Here is a 16,756-nt window from a genome sequence, read left to right on the forward strand (position 1 = left end):
GCCCCATTAAAACCAGTATTTCATCATCATTTTCAGAATGATTTGTTTTTATGATTTTTATTTAGGTGGATATAGTACTCGTGTAGCATCATTTCATTGTTTTGTAAAAGAAATATCAACAGGACAAAAAGTTTGTAGTGTTAATGGATTGTTTACATGACTCTACTCTAGACCCGTTCAAAGTTATATCAGAATTCATTCAAAAGATTTCACTGAATGACAGAATAACACACCGGGATGCAAGAAGCATTGACAAAAGCAGAACCTCCTTGGTAAAAAGTAAAAAGTAGTTTTTCTCCTACAGTTCCTTGAGTGTCCACTGAGAACGGCTCCAAAAGTGAGACAATTCTCCTTATATCACCATGTTAAATATTCTGTTTGTGTTTAGGAACAAAAAAAGCATGCCTTAGTTTCTATAGATAATTTACCCCTACATAAATAAATATATCAAAGCTTTAAATCATGGCTGTGACTTGCTTTTGTTTTTTAATAAGTTAGCATACACAACATAGTATCAGCTAGTGTTTTATGGCCACATCTGTTAAAGTGAAGCTGTAACACATACAATATACATTTACTGATATTTATCACTAATGCATAGATGACAAAGATATTGTCTGTATTTTATTTACCTAATTTATATAAGCTAATTTCTTTTTAGTTGATTGTGAAAGTCTCTACTATGTTTTGCTGTCATTAGCTTCCTGTTAAATCCAGAACAGAATCCTTTTCATCAAAGGTCTTGAATAATCAGGTCCCATCCTATCTTAATTACTAATGGCACCATATCATCCATTAAAGCACTGCCCTCACACTGTGGGCTAATTTGTAGTTTCTCAGGTATTTAAAAATAGAATGGGAGGCAGAGCCTCCAGCTTCAATGCCCCTCTTTGTTTGAACCAGCTCCCAGTTTGGATTCGGGAGACAGTCACCCTCTCTCCTTTTAAGATTAACTTTAAAATTTTCCTTTTTGATAAAGCTTGTAGTCAGGGCTCGATCAAATGACCCTGAATCCTCCCTTAAATACACTGTAATGGGTCTAGGCTGCAAGTGAGTGTTTTTTTTTTTCTCTCATTATGTGTTTATAAACCACTCTGCATTTAATCATTGTGCATGAACTGAATGGATGAATTGAATTGAGTTTATAGTTGTGCTAATTCCGCTCTCTTCTCTACTCTCTGATTTATATCATGTGCACCCCTGCAGACATGGAGTAAAGCAGGCAAGACACAGGTTAAGTGAAGATAACATTAATCAAGTTAAAGAAAACTTGTTTTGTTGCTGTAAATGCAATAAAATCGCCCCAGCAAGTGGTTAACTTCAGTAAATCTAATAACAACAAATGACAAAGAAAGAGAGAGAGAGAGGGAGGAAAACAAGAAACATGTTGTTAGCAGAGCTTTTAAGCTGTCATCAACTTAGTTGACCATGACAGTACTTGTAGGGGCCAATACACCTGCAATACATCTATTCTGCAACTTGATTTGGGATAAATAAACATATACTGACGTGTGCATAATACAAATACTGCGACTCCAGTTAATGGCTCTGTTATAATGTTATATTTGCTGTATGATATGATATTTGTTGTGCAGTGGTGCATTGTGGGTAAGTTCAGTCTCTCACTGAACGTGCTCCTGTGACTGGCCAGCACGTCATGGAGTGGGTGGGAGGTATTGTCCAGCATCGTCCTTATCTTGGACAACATCCGCCTCTCCAGCACCACCTTAACGGAGTAAATTTCCTTCCCTTATATCTGTTAATACAAGGCAGGAAGAAGCCATGCTTACATGTTGTTCACACCAAATTCTAAACCTACCATCTGAATGTCACAGCAGCTGTCAGTAGTGACACTTGCTGTGGTCTTCTGCTCGTGCAGCCCATCTGCATGTTCAACATGTTGTGTGCTCACATATGCTCTTCTGCATCACTTTGGAACAAGCGTCTATTTAAATCACTGTTGTCTTACAGCACTCTGGTCATTCTCCTCTGGATATGCACTGGATATTTGCTCTTTTTCCAGACCATTCTCTACGAATCCCAGAGATAACTGTGTGGGGAAAATCCCAACAGATCCTCTGAAATACTCATGGCAATTTCAAAATCCCTGAAGTCATTTTTCTTTAGTTGAGTAGGACATCTTCACCATTCCTACATGTCTAAATGCATTAAGTTGCTCCCATGCAATCAACAGTTTATTATATTTGAACTGATGAAAAGTTTACACCAGCCTACCACCCGTGGAGGCGGGAAAATACTCGAACAGAGCAGCCGGCATCAGTGAGATTGGTAAATCAAGCCGCTCTCTGCAGAAGCACATAAACAAACCACTCAGCTGAAGGCCAGAATTTTTTTGTTTATTTGTTTGTTTGTTTTTCCAACTGCATTTCATCCTTAATCACAGACAGAATGTAATGCAGGTAATAGGACGCTTGTGACTGCATGTTTGCTTTCTTTTTTCTGTCCAACACTCTAACCCTTGATACCCTTTTAAAATCTTGCAAAATAGGTGAGAAAGAAAAAAATATTACAGCGCTCACAGTGAAGACAGTGAAAACAGCGCAGTTTATGTCTGTCACCTTCACATTTATACTTTTCACAAACTGTCAATACTCTTTTTTAACACTCTTGTTGAAAAAGTAAATAAATAAATAAGTAAGATATTTGCTTTAATTCCATCAATCACAAAGTGTCACGGGAGCATCACTTCTAAATCTATATTCCTCCCTCTTCAACAAGAAAGTACAGTTGATAAAAAAGCGTCCTGACCTGTCATGATCCCTTATCATCACAGACTTACAATAGGGTTTAAAAAGGAAAAGAAATATAGTTTTAGTTTTGTGACTGCAGAGCCCTCTGGGGATTTGATGGAAGAGCTGACAAGCAGTGACAAACTTCCTGGACTGTCCCTGTAGGTGCTGGGGTGAGTATTAAGCAGGCAGAGTGATGGCCCCTATTTTAGTCTCTGGGAGCTGATAAGGCTGAGGTTCTGAATCACACATTTACACTCAGTTATTAAAAAGCAGAGTCACTCGACTCAGACAAGCTCTTCAGATTCAGATTGGGGCTTAAAGAAAAGAAATGAATTAACAATGGCCACCTTTGTGTCTGCCAGACTAGAATTTCAAGGACTTTTAGTGCTGAACCCATTTAAAAAATACATTCTTAATAAAATCTGTTGTGCAGTTTTAAACTTATGTGCTTGTGTTGTAATTATTTAACATCTAAAACACAAAACGTCTTTATTTGCTGTGGCAATTATGCTCTCTTTTTTTCCTCTTTCTGCACTGAAAAATATGGTTGCTGTGAAGTAACAGTTTTCAATACAATATCCCCAAGGATAGGAAACTTGCGCTGGTACATAACTGCAAAAATCAATCAAACAGCATTGTAAAAGAAAAGGAAAAACAGTTGCTGTTTTGTCCTCTGTTCTATTTTTTAGTGATTAATTTGGAAGAATTGCGTATTCTGATCCTAAAACACTCAAGTCCATTTGTTTCTGTTTACTGTAACTCTTGACATTCTAAATAATAACTGAGCTCATTTTAGTAAGAAATGTTTCACACTAATTAAAGTTGTTTTTCTCCTCTTCCTCTCTCTACAAAGACCACTTAGAGTCTCTGCAGCTTAAATTATTGCTGTGCTGGAAATCTGGACTTTTGTGCAGCCCAGCATGATACTGTAATAATTTCTGACTAGAAACAGAAATTAAAATTATTATTTAAATTAGCAGGTCATTGTCTCATATGTTATGTGCTGGCTTTATCTTTTCTCAGAAAAAGGCTGTAAGAAAGAGCTCAGACAGTTTGCTATTTCTAATGGATGTTAGTTTAGCTGTGTAATTTGTACAGGTGGTGCATAGTGTATATAAGGGGAACATCACTTCCAGCACTGTAAGTAAAACTAATGGACAGCTGCCTTAAACCTGAATTTCTTTCTGTTGGTTAGAAGGTGAGACTCCTCTCTGGTTGCAAAGATAAGATCTGTGCCACTCAGAAAGACTTTATTTATCCCCAAGGGGCAATTAAGAGTAATGAGTAATGAGTAACTCCTCGTTAATGAAAGTACACCAATCAGGTACAATATTATGGCCACCTAGCTAATATTGGGTTTTGCTGCCTTAACCCGAGCACCCTTTAGGGGTCCACTAGACCTGTAACAGTGTGCTGTGGTATCTGACACCAAGCTGTTAGCATCAGATCCTTTCAGTCCTGTAAGGCTACGTCCACACTAATGCGTTTTTGTTTGAAAACACATCGTTTTCTCTCCGTTTTGCCCAAGGAAAAACGCAGCGTTTTGAAAACGCTCTTGAAATCGCATACATTTCAAAATGGAGCTGTCCCGTCACAGTGTGGACACTCGAAAACGCAGACTTTCTAAAACAATGACGCATTTTAGTCATGTGATGCAGTCATATGACCAAACAACGATAGCGGAGTGCATAATACAGCAGTTGCCTTTGTGACAGGTTGAAGGACTACTGCATATAAAACTGTTCAGTAATAATAATAATAATAATAATCAGTGTTGGGAAGGTTACTTTTAAAATGTATTCCATTACAGATTACAGAATACATGCCCCAAAATGTATTCTGTAACATATTCCGTTAGGTTACTCAATGACAGTAACGTATTCTGAATACTTTGGATTACTTAATATATTATCATGCTGTTTACAACTACATGAATGTACTATTGCTGTGATTTATTACTGTTACTGAAGGCCCGCGGCTCCGAACCGTAGTAAAGGGACCTCTGGCTAATACGGTGGGTTCTGTGTCGGGCTCGTAGCCGAAAACTAGCTTTACTTTGTTGTCTGGGTCAAGAGAGGTCCGAGAGACAGAGAAGGGCGTTGAAAGGCTGCTCCAACGGAACTTATTGTTTTTGGAGGAAAATACGAACACGGTGTACAGTCGAGTCTTAATAGCTTACTTACAACTGGGCTCGTCAGGCACTCTTCTTGGCTGCAGTGGTTATTATTATATTTACATGCTTCCAGCTCCCGTTTTTGCTCGATGACAGCTTGTACTTTTCCTTTTTCCCCCTCCCTCGCTCACAGACACATAATGTGTATGGCAGTCCATTCTCCCTGCAGCACGGACTACACTGCCTATGATGCTACATTCTTTAGAGCTATACCTGTAGCATTCTGCCTATTAGCTTAGCACAACAACAACAAAAAAGGCCTCTCTCACCCAGGAAACACGCAGAGAGAGAGCGTCACCCTGTAACCATGGCAACCGTAACGCTGCCACCTGGAACAACAGAACGTAGCTGTCAAACAAAACCCAAACAGTCCTGACCCGCCACAATATGAAACAGGGAAGTACCGCCGTGTAATCCATTTATTTCAACAAAGTAACTGTATTCTAAATACCACCTTTTTAAACGGTAACTGTAACGGAATACAGTTACTCATATTTTGTATTTTAAATACGTAACGGCGGTACATGTATTCCGTTATTCCCCAACACTGATAATAATATATATATATATATATATATATATATATATATTATAATATATTATAATAATAATTATATTATAATATATATATAATAATAATAATTCATATCAGTTGATATAAGGATGAAAATAATGTAAATATGGTAAGAAAATGGTCAAGAGTTATCATTTTTCATGTTATATTAATGGCTTTCATGTTACTTAAGAGAACTACAATCTGTACATCTCTGATCCGCTAGTAAGCCTTTTCTGGGATCGATTAGTAGTGTCTCTATTCTCCACTAGGGGGCTTTAGCGCGTTCTCCTCACTGCAATAAACGACTGCATGAGAGACGCAAGTCATAATCACTCTCGTGATTCTTTTCCCCCTGTTTTCAGGGGTGTAACACTTTGATTGCTCTCAATTTTGACAGCCCTAAATAAGTTTAATATCAGTTTGTACATGCTCCAGATAGCTACTTCAAATTCTTTAATTCTCACTCGCTCTCACGCATGCGCAGGACTGGAACATAAGTGTTTTTGGCCATTTCAATGTGGACGCACAACTTTGTGAAAACGACTGAAAACGCTAGTGTGGACGTGGAGCGTTTTCAGATGAAAACGCCGTTTTCAAATATATCCGGGCTAGTGTGGACGTAGCTGTGAAGTCGGGCTTGCATCGATCACATTTGTTTGTTTAGCACATCCCACTGATGCTGGATTTGATTGTAATCTGAGGAATATGGAGGCCAAGTCAACACGTCAAAGTCATTATTGTACTCTTTAAGCACTCCTGAACCATTTTTACTTTGTGGCAGAATATTATCCTGCTGAAAAAGGTTAGAGCCATCAGCCATCAGGGCACCATTTCCATGAAAGGGTCTCTACAACGACTCTGTTGCTGCTTCACCACATTTGATTGATACTGACCACTGCAGATTGAGAACAACCCACAAGAGTACAGTTTAGGAAATACTTTGACCCAGTCATCTAGCCATCACAGTTTGGGTCTTGTCAGACTCACTCAAATCCTTACACTTGACCATTTTTCCTGCTTCTAACACATCAACTTTGAGGACAAAATGTTAACTTGCTCCCCAACATATCCCACCCACTAAGAGGTGCCGTGATGAAGAGATAGTCAGTGTTATTCACTTTATCTGTCACTAGTCTTTATGTTATTCTCTATATTTACAGAAAATTGTCTGAATGGTCTAAAAAAGAAAGCAATATTCAGTGTGCAGCAGTTCTCTAGGCAAAAATGTCTTGTTGATGCCAGAGGTCAAAGGAGAATGAACTCAAATATGCAAGAATGCAAAAGAACATCTCTGAACTCACAGCACATTGAATCAAGATTCTGCTGGTTAATCAAAATTATACAACAGAAAATTAGAAAACCCCTGATAGGTCTGTTGAGCCTTGACTTCTGTTGCAACATTCAGATAATACCGTCAGAATTTGGTGTAAACAGCATAAAAGCACGGCTTCATCCTGCCTTATACAACAGATACTATACTGGTGGTAGCGTAATGGTTTTAGGGGATATTTTCTTGGCACTCTTCAGGCCCCTCAGGGCCAACTGAGCATCATTTAAAAGCAATCTTTTGATGGCTATATCCAGCAGAGTATCCAATTTGTCACAAAGCTCATCTCAAACTGGTTTCTTGAACATTACAGTCAGTTCACTGTAGTAAAACCTCATCCACAGTCACCAGCTTTGGGATGTGGTGGAATGGGGGATTTGAATCATAGATGTTCAGCTTAGAAATCTGCAGCAACTGCATGATGTTATAATATCAGCATGGACCAAAACTACTAATTATACGTACTATAATTAGGAATATTACTAGCACCTCATTGAATCTATGCTATGAAGAATTAAGGCTCCTCAGAAGGCAACAAGTCGACCATTCAGTCACAAAATCTCAAAGTAGAGCGCATCTGAAATGGGAGATTTGCATCATGGATGTGAAGCTGACAAATCTGCAGGAACTGTGTAATGCTGGTGTTAATGTCAGTATTGACCAACATTTATACCGAATGTTTTCAGGACTTTGTTAAATCTGTGGCTGTCATAATGCGGCTGTGTGCAGGCAGGATGAGGACCCAAACGCAAGCTCGCGGAGGCAGGAATGAACTCAAAACACAGCTTTATTGCTGGAGAGAAAAAACATACAACCTAAACTGGGAAACTATAACGTAATAAACAGGGAGAAACACGGCCATGAATGAGGGAGAACGCGACACAGAACTGAGGGAGACGCAGACATAAATACACAGAGGGTTAACGAGGGAAGTGGGAGCACACGGGGAACACAGGTGACGCTGATAATCATAACAAGACATGGCAGGAGTAAACGCAACACTGACGGGAGACTGTCAAAGTAAAACAGGAAGTACACAGAGGTTCAGACAGGAGGAGAGAGCACAGACATAACGGGCTGGGGAAAACGTGGAATAAAACACAAGGAGGGGAAACGAGGGCTCACAGATACACAGAGGGTCACAGGGGGTAATCAAATAAGGAACATCTTAACAGAACAACCTAGAAACCATGGCATAAATAAAGAACAAAACACACGAAAGCTAAGAATGCTGGGCCAACATGGCCCAGGATCATGACAGTGGCATAAAGGTTGTTTTGAAGGTAAAGAGTGTTCCAACAGGTACTATCAAGGTGTAACTAATGAAGTAGCTGGTGAGTGTAAAACCTGTTGTACTGACACTTATGTGAGTTCAACACAATTATTCACCACTTACTTGATCTATGACTCCAGTGCTTAGGTAATGAGTTTATCAGCACCATGGCCTGATTAGTATCAAATAGACAAAAAGTCAGGTATGATTTCAGATGTGCCTATGATTGACACCAAAGCTACAACACTTCAGCATCCTATCTGGACCAAAACTCCATGATGGCGCTAAAATGTTCAGCTCAAAATTCACTTAAATTCAAACCTATTTTCATCAGTGGATATATCAATTCAGAAAGTTATATTGAAAACAGGTTAAAAGTATCTATCCATCCATTCATCCATCTATTCTCTTCTGCCTATCCTTATCAGAGCCACAGGGAGCTGGAGCCTGTCCCAGCTATCATAGGCCGAGAGGCAGGTTACACCCTGGACACTTCACCAGCCTGACGCAGAGCTGGAAAAAAAAGTTCGGGTTTTTTGGGGAGTTTTTTTATCCTGTGATTGCCAGGCCAATTGTTTTTACTCAATTACTTTATATTATTTATTCTAACAATGGAGGATTAGGGTTAGGATCATCACCAGTAATGAAATAGACTTTACAGAGTGGAAAATATATTCCAGATTTCATATTTCATTTTCTAGTTGAACATGTAATGGTCACACTGTTGCTAGCTTATCATTATATCTACCTGTGTCTGTACTAGGACTGCTTGATAATTCATTTATTCAATTTCATTAATATTTTTAAGTTTTAACCTGAAGCTTTTTTATGATTTTTTTTTCAAGCCTCTTTCACATTGATGCTGTATATTGTTAGACCAGGCCGAGAAGCAATAATAAAATATTGACCAGCATAAACAAGGTCCTCTGGTCATATGTGGTTGTTAATATAATTCTTAAGGTGGGCAGCCGTCTATACAGAGCTGAATAGCGGCCGCGGCATCTTTCACAGGCCCAGAGAGTACATAATAATTTTCTCACTTTGAGCCATGAAGTCAAGCAACCAGCTCCAAAATGAATCATGAGTTTATGAGATTCAAGAAAACACATACAAGACAAAACTAAAATGTATTTCACTGATGTTACTGCCTACATTTTAAGAAGACACCATTACTCTTCGTATACAGCAGTGTGTCATTGCCAGTTCCCTTTGATTCATTAAAAATGCATGCGCAGAGTAAACCTTTGACTTTAAAATCTCATTCTCTTCTTTATTTTAAGAAACCACACCATGACCGTGATTCTTTTTTCCCCTCCTTCTTTCTTTTACATCAGAAATCAATGTAGGTGGCGGCACTAAACCTGACTACCATGCCTCATTCTCTTGAATCAAATAGTTCCCCCAGCACTCTATATTTATTTGTGCAGACACATACCAGAGGTGGCCAAGGTCAAAGAAGGTATCTTTTTGCTGATGCAAGAAATCCCCTTTCTGATAATACCAAATACCAAAGCTGGAGAGGCCACAGACATTAACCACAACTACAGGGAGCGAGAAACCTCAGTGAACTTTCCCCACACTGAACTAGCCAGTGATTGATTTTCTACACAGATCTCTAAACGGGTGTTGCTCTCCTATCTGTAACAGTAATGAATTTCATTATAAGGCCCTGCAACACTGAGAGAAAGAGCAAGGGAGAGATGAAGATTCTGAGCAATGTCACGGAGAGAAAGAGGGAGACTAGAGAGGAAGGCAGAGCTGTCATTCAGGGTCTGTCTGTCAATACTAACAGTGTATATCCCTGTTGGCCAGATACTGAAATAACAGCTGACCACAGAGCAATTATAAATGCTGCCAACCGCTTTTGGGCACCATGCATAACCTACATATTCCTTACCATGTCTGAGAGTCAAGGTCTTCTGGAAGCGTTTATTGTAAAGTGCATATAAATATAGACATATGAGTTTCCACTCTACTTCCTCCTCCAGCGTGTTGTAACCCGTGTGCCCTGTAACCACGGTGACCAAAGATGTCCTGAGGCTTGGGTTGTATCCAGGCCACACTGAGTCAGGATGCATGATTGGATGACTCATTGCCTTCTTGGGGCTAAAAGAGCCCTTTCATCATTATCTTCCACTCTCTCTAATTCTCTGTCTTTCTCCTCACACCACCGTCTCCTTCTCATTTTGCACTTATCTGCACTTCGGCGTTTCCCAGGTAAATAAAAGCCAGTTGATTTCCTCCCAGACCCCGGGGGAAAGTGTTGTCGTCTGACACCACAGAGAAGTGTCGGGGCATTTTGTTGACTTGCCAGTTGCCTTATTTTCATATCTGCTCTCCCCTTCTGTTTGGTTGCTAAGAAAGTGAATTGCTGCTCTATCATTTTGCGGTCATTAGTATTCATGGAGGGCCAGGTCAGGTAACCCAGGAGTGATTGCTGCTTATGAATAAGCCAAATGCCACCAGAGACTGCAGAAAAATTGTCACTCCATTTTATTTTCTTAAGATTTTAATCTCAAGTGGACACTCACCGTGGCGTACGGCTTGTAATACTCAGACGTTATTAAAATGACTACACTTGTTATTTATTTATTCTTTATTGTTAATGAAATCAACTGGCAAATTTTCACTACAGGACCAAACATTACTAGTGCGAGCTTTGTCATTATTTATACACATTCATTTCCTCCTGAACAAAATTGATTTGACTCCATTTTCATCATGTTGCCCCAAGAAATGATTTCCCAGTTGGAACATAATGTCATAAAAAAATATTAGGTTAACACTTAACATACACTGAAGATTTTTATATATTTATTTTGAACTGCCTGCTTGATAAATGGGCTCAGAAATGTTGTCCTGCTAGATGAACACTGGACAAAAGGAGGAAATCAGTCTTCATGATTTAGTCTTTATGACTGCTTCATCATGCTGCTGTGATGCAGGTTTTCTTATATATTTAAGGTAGTAAAATAAGCTTATGTGAATAGTTTTCACTTGCACTTTTGCGCTTGCAGTGAAGAAATTCAGAAGTGTTATTGTCGTTGTCTGCCATTAATATATGTTCACTTCTTTTTTTGCCTGTCCTGTCTGACACAGTAGCAATCAGCATTATTGTCTGAAGGCCACAAAAAGTGGCCGATTTATTTTCCCAAGCGGACTGGCTTTTGCTATACTGGTCCACTTCATTGTCATAGTTTATTTGATCTCAAAAAGAGAGTTTACAAAAGGAGGAGGAAAGAAAAATAGAGGAGAAAAGGGATCAAGAGAAAAGACCGAAAATCTGCTTTACCACCTGCTGAAAACAAAACAAGCAAAAAGAAAACAACACAGTAGGGAAACCACAGCAACAACCAACATATGCATAAGTAACAGTAAATAATAAATATTGAAATTTACTGAGCAGCATGGAGGACTAATAACACATGATATGTTTAGTGGCAGCAGCCAACCAAGCTAGTGTGTGTTTGTGAGTACCTTTTTGTACACCTGTGTGTGCAATCGCGCTTGTGTTCATAAGGTTTCTAATGTAGGTGTCAAATAGTAGGTGTAGGGGGGCATAGCCCTGCCCCCCAGGACATGAAGCAGGCATGAAGGAGATCCAGGCCCCAGACATCTAGAGTCCACCCGAGAGTACGAAAGCCCAAGGAGGACAAGTCCCGCCACCCACCTAGAAAAGAGTTGAGGAGTGCCCCAGACAGGGAACGCTTGTATTTCTTCCTAATACACTATTATTGCGGAAAAAAAATCTTACCAATTGAAGATTATTCTACAGCATCATATGAGCCCCAAATACAAACCACCAAAGAGCCTTGATCTCACAGTAAGTCTGGAATCCATCCATCCATATTCCTAGTCCTTATCTGTCTGTAAGAGCTGATCAGGTTTCCCTTTCATTACCTTTCACCACCTCTAGATCTTCTGTAGGGGAAACAAATGTGTTCCCATGCCACCCAGGAGGCAGACGCTCTCCAGGCTGTCCTGCAGCAGGTCTCGTCCACTATTTCCTACCAGCTGCAGCCTGCACCCTGTCTTTGGAGGCATCTTAATCATAAAAATCACTCCAGTCCCACATAGCAAAATTGGTATGGCCCAGATCTGGCCCACACAATGTGCTTACACATGGCCCACATACCGCAAAGAATGACGGCCCTTTGGTGGCCCAGATCTGGTTTGCTAGATGTGGCCCACACATGGGTCAGCACAAGGCCAGTTGCAGACACACTGCTGGCCCTGTGCTGGCCCAGAACAGTTTCAGCTCTGGCCCCAGATGTCAGCCTATATTTACCTTAATCAAACCATAATAGAGTAATAACAACATCCGCCAGGACATAATAGTGCAAAAGTAACATGACCAAACTCTGTTCAGACACTGATTCTTATATAGCGCTTTTCTACTCTCCCAGGTTACTCAAAGTGCTCTATACAACATTCACACACTTTCTCTAAACTGAGTGATTTCTAGCTACATTCATACACATTCTCATTCTTGACATGCAGACTGAAGGTGCCAGGGATTGAACCACTAACCTTCCGATCAGTAGGTGACCTGCTCTACCTCCTGATCTTCAACCACCCACTGGCAAAGATGAGTAAACCATCACTAGATATTGGATAAAGTGTACACTCACAAACCTGTCAAACCTGCATTTGAAACGTTGGCTACCATAGCAGTATAGTATTGCAACATGGCATTTGGATCTTCTAACTAAAATAGGAAAATAGGAACATAAACAGTGCCATCATTGCCAGACCTGGCCCACATCTGGTTGACATACACTCTGTCATGACACCAGTCAGTCAGAAGTACCAGCTTGATACCACATCTGGGCTAGACCTGTTTTTTATGGGCCTGGGCCACATAACCCAAACCATAATCGGGCCAGATGTGGCATGCCATCACATAGACAATGCCATCTATGCCAGGCCTGGCCCACATCTGGATGACATACCACTTACCAAGCCAGAAGTCAGCCAGCAGTGCCAGCTTGATACCAGATCTAGTTCAGACCAGCTTGCTATGTGGGGTTGTATGCCATCATATACCATACAACCCAATAAATGTTAATAAGATATGAAAATGTGAAAAATGTCTCTTGACCAAGATTACTCTACTTGAAATGTGTCTCTATGCTAGAAATTAGTGAAGGATCATGTCTGTGTAGAACCTACAGCTGGGTAGCAATAGTAGGCTATAGCAATAGCTTTTTTCGACTCTCTGTGACTCAGGAAATACATTTACAGTGAAGATAAGAAGAACATATGTCCCTTATCCATTATGTGTGAGTGGTCATGCTCACAGGCTTGGTAAGGAAGCTAGTTCAAGTTCTAAGATCAGGTAGCCCTATTCTCACTATCTCTAAATCAATCAACACATTTCCTCATTCACATTACAGTTTTATCGTTGCTCCTGTTTCTATAGATACTGTGACACTAAATATATCTATATTGTATTCTGAAATTACTGGATGTCATGGGTCCGCTGTGTGATTTAATTACTTTAATGGTTCACATTTGTTTGTTTAATATTTGTAACAAATTAAGGGTTAACATTTACAGTTGATGCAGAATTTTAGTGTAAATCTTTACTTTGACTGTAGCTGTAAAAACGATCATATTCATTTGCATGAATTCTGTAAGGTTTCAGGTTAAGAATGGAAACACAAGATGCAGAGAAAAACAAAGACAAAGTTTAATTAAATTTACTGATAAACAAAAATGCTGGCATGTTAAGAAAATGAAGAAAAGAATATCCAAAAAGAAAACAAGGCAAAAGTCTAATAGGCAAAAGTGAAGAAACAAAGATCAACAAATCTATCTATCTATCTATCTATCTATCTATAAAGAAGAAGAGCGAGACTGACAAGTTACCACAAACACAAAGGAATTGATCTGGACTCTTTAATCAAAATTATATTTTTAATACTCAGATATAATAATGGTTGTTATTCATCAGTGTACAAACTGACTGTTTTAAAACAATTTAACTCAGTTTATTTCTACAGCTCCAAATCATTAAAACAATCACATCAACGCACTTTATATAAGCAAATGATAGGAACACTGGAAAGGAAAATTCCCTTTTAACTAGGGATGGGAATTGATAAGAATTCCGATTCCATTATTGATATCACTTATTGATTGGATTTTTCATTGCTTGTTTTATTGATTCTTTGGCTCCACTTTGGGAGTCACCACCATCAGCATATCAAAGCAGCATACAAGCAGCATATCATTAGATTCATGCAAATTAATGACATGCTGTGGGCAAAATGTTTGTGCATGTTGGAGGTTTTTCCCCTATTTGTTGTGATCAGCGTTGGGCTCATTACTAAAAAAAAGGTAACATATTGCACAGAACCCTTTTTTTTTTAAAGTAATGCAGTACATTACTTACATTACATTACAGTAAGTAGTTTGTAACACATTTGTGAATTGCTATTGCATTTATCTGTAAAATGTCCTGGAACATATTGTCTCATAATTACCATTCAACAACATAAAGCTGTAGCTACAGTCCTACACAACAAAATGGGATTGGCGTTCACTTGGCTTTAACATCACTCTGGGTACCTGGCTAGCTTAGTGTTAGCATGCTATCTGTGAAGGTGCTTGCAAAGAGCTGAAGCTGTGTTAGCAGCTGTTTCTGTCATAGATGGAGTTTGCACTTTAAAATCACACTTCATACTTTTGTGCAATAAAAATTAAGGTCCATATCCACGCAGTAAACTGCCCTACTAGTTTCCTCTGCCGACAACTGAAATTTGTTGATTGTAGCATGAGTGCAAGAATTTATAAGCAGGATCGATAGGCAAGCAGACTAACCGGAACCGGTTCTTGTAGAGCAGCGGTCCCCAACCTTTTTTGCGCCACGGACCGGTTTATGCCCGACAATATTTTCACGGACCTGCCTTTAAGGTGTCGCGGATAAATACAACAAAATAAAACTAGTACCGGTACCGAAAAAAAGAAGATTTATTCATAACACACGTGAAAAGACCAAGGAAAACCGAGTTAACGATAAAAACGATAACAAAATAACGCTGAAAACCGATAAAAACCCTGAAAACCATACATTTCACACCTGAGCCTCAACTCTCGCGGCCCGGTACCAAACGACTCACGGACCGGTACCGGTCCAAGGCCCGGGGGTGGGACCGCTGTTGTAGAGAACTGGTTCTCGATTCGCATCCCTACTTTTAACAACAAGAACCCTTTGTCTGAACAGCCATCTGCTATGACAGGTTGTGAGTGAGGGGTGGTGATGATTAAATACAAAATGGTGTATGAACACATAGAGACTTAAAAGAGGTGCGTGAAGAAGAAATACTCAGGAATCCCCAGCAGTCTTTTACAGCATAACTATGGGATGATGCAGGGTCACCTGTTTTTACTCTAACAATAAGCTTATTCAAAAAGTAAAGTTTTAAGCCTAATCTTAAAGGTAGAGAGGGTGTCTGTCTCCCGACTCCAAACTGGGAGCTGGTTCCACAGAAGAGGGGCCTCACAGCCGAAGGCTCTTATTCTACTTTTAAATACCCTAGGAATCACAAGAAAGCCTGCAGTCTGAAAGCAAAGTGTTCTGTTGGGGTGATAAGGCACTATTAAGTCTTAATATTGTTGTATGTGAGAAAAAGGATTTTAAATCCAATTTTGGAGTTGGAATATAATTTTAGACAAAAAGCAGTCCTATGTATTTGTCCTATGTATGCTGAAGGACATATTCTGGTCAAAAACTCAGAAAAATTTAAAAACATTTTAAAAAAAGTATTTTTTAAAGCTACAGTTGTTCGCATTTTTACAATAATTTATAAGCAGGTTTGTTTTTTGTGGTTGAATGTTAATGCTGGATTAACTTCTGACTTCCAAAGGTTCCCTCTACTTGCACAACCAGTAATTTTTGTCTTGTGGAGTATTTGATGACAAAGCAAGTGGATTTAAAATGTTGTGTCCCAATAGCCTAGTGACTTTACCAACTCCATGAATTTTACTCAAACACCGTCATGTGGTCTGTTAAAATATTTGAAACCACTGTCCATTTATGGAGGTGATGATGTTAGCACTTCTAAAGTTTTGCACAAGGTCAAATTCCCTTTATTTGAATTTATGATTTCATTGATACCAAAGCCCAATATTTGAATTGGATATTGGTTCAGTCCTGACTGGTTTGGGTCACTTTTAGTGACAATGGTACAGTCTGTTTAATTGAACTCTATTTCTTCCTTTTTAAAATATGTTTTATCATCATTACACTGGTAGCTAGTGGGAGAGCACAGAGTGAAGGGCCAGCAGCTTGGAGTATTTCAGACCTGCTTCACCAACATTTCTTTACATGTTTCCAACACCAAAACAGTTGGTGGTTGACACAACCACCAACTGTTTTCAAGTAAGTTGACATGACTCAAAAGCTCTTACAGTGACAGGGCTTTCTCTGTAGATTTCTATCTCACTCTCACTCTTGTTGTAACTGTTAGGTAACATTTGTTGGGAAGATTTTATTGTACTTGTGCATACTTATTTTTCACTTAATTTGTCATGATTGTTATTTATTATGTAAATAATAAATACGTATTCAGTAAATATATATCCATGTACAAGTTATAGAACAATGTTTAAACAATGTGTGATATTCCCTCATAAATACATTTAAAATGTATATTTTTACTTTTAAAAA

This window comes from Neolamprologus brichardi, chromosome 3, assembly GCF_056152115.1.
Source record: "Neolamprologus brichardi isolate AB-2024 chromosome 3, ASM5615211v1, whole genome shotgun sequence".
Lineage (NCBI taxonomy): Eukaryota > Metazoa > Chordata > Actinopteri > Cichliformes > Cichlidae > Neolamprologus > Neolamprologus brichardi.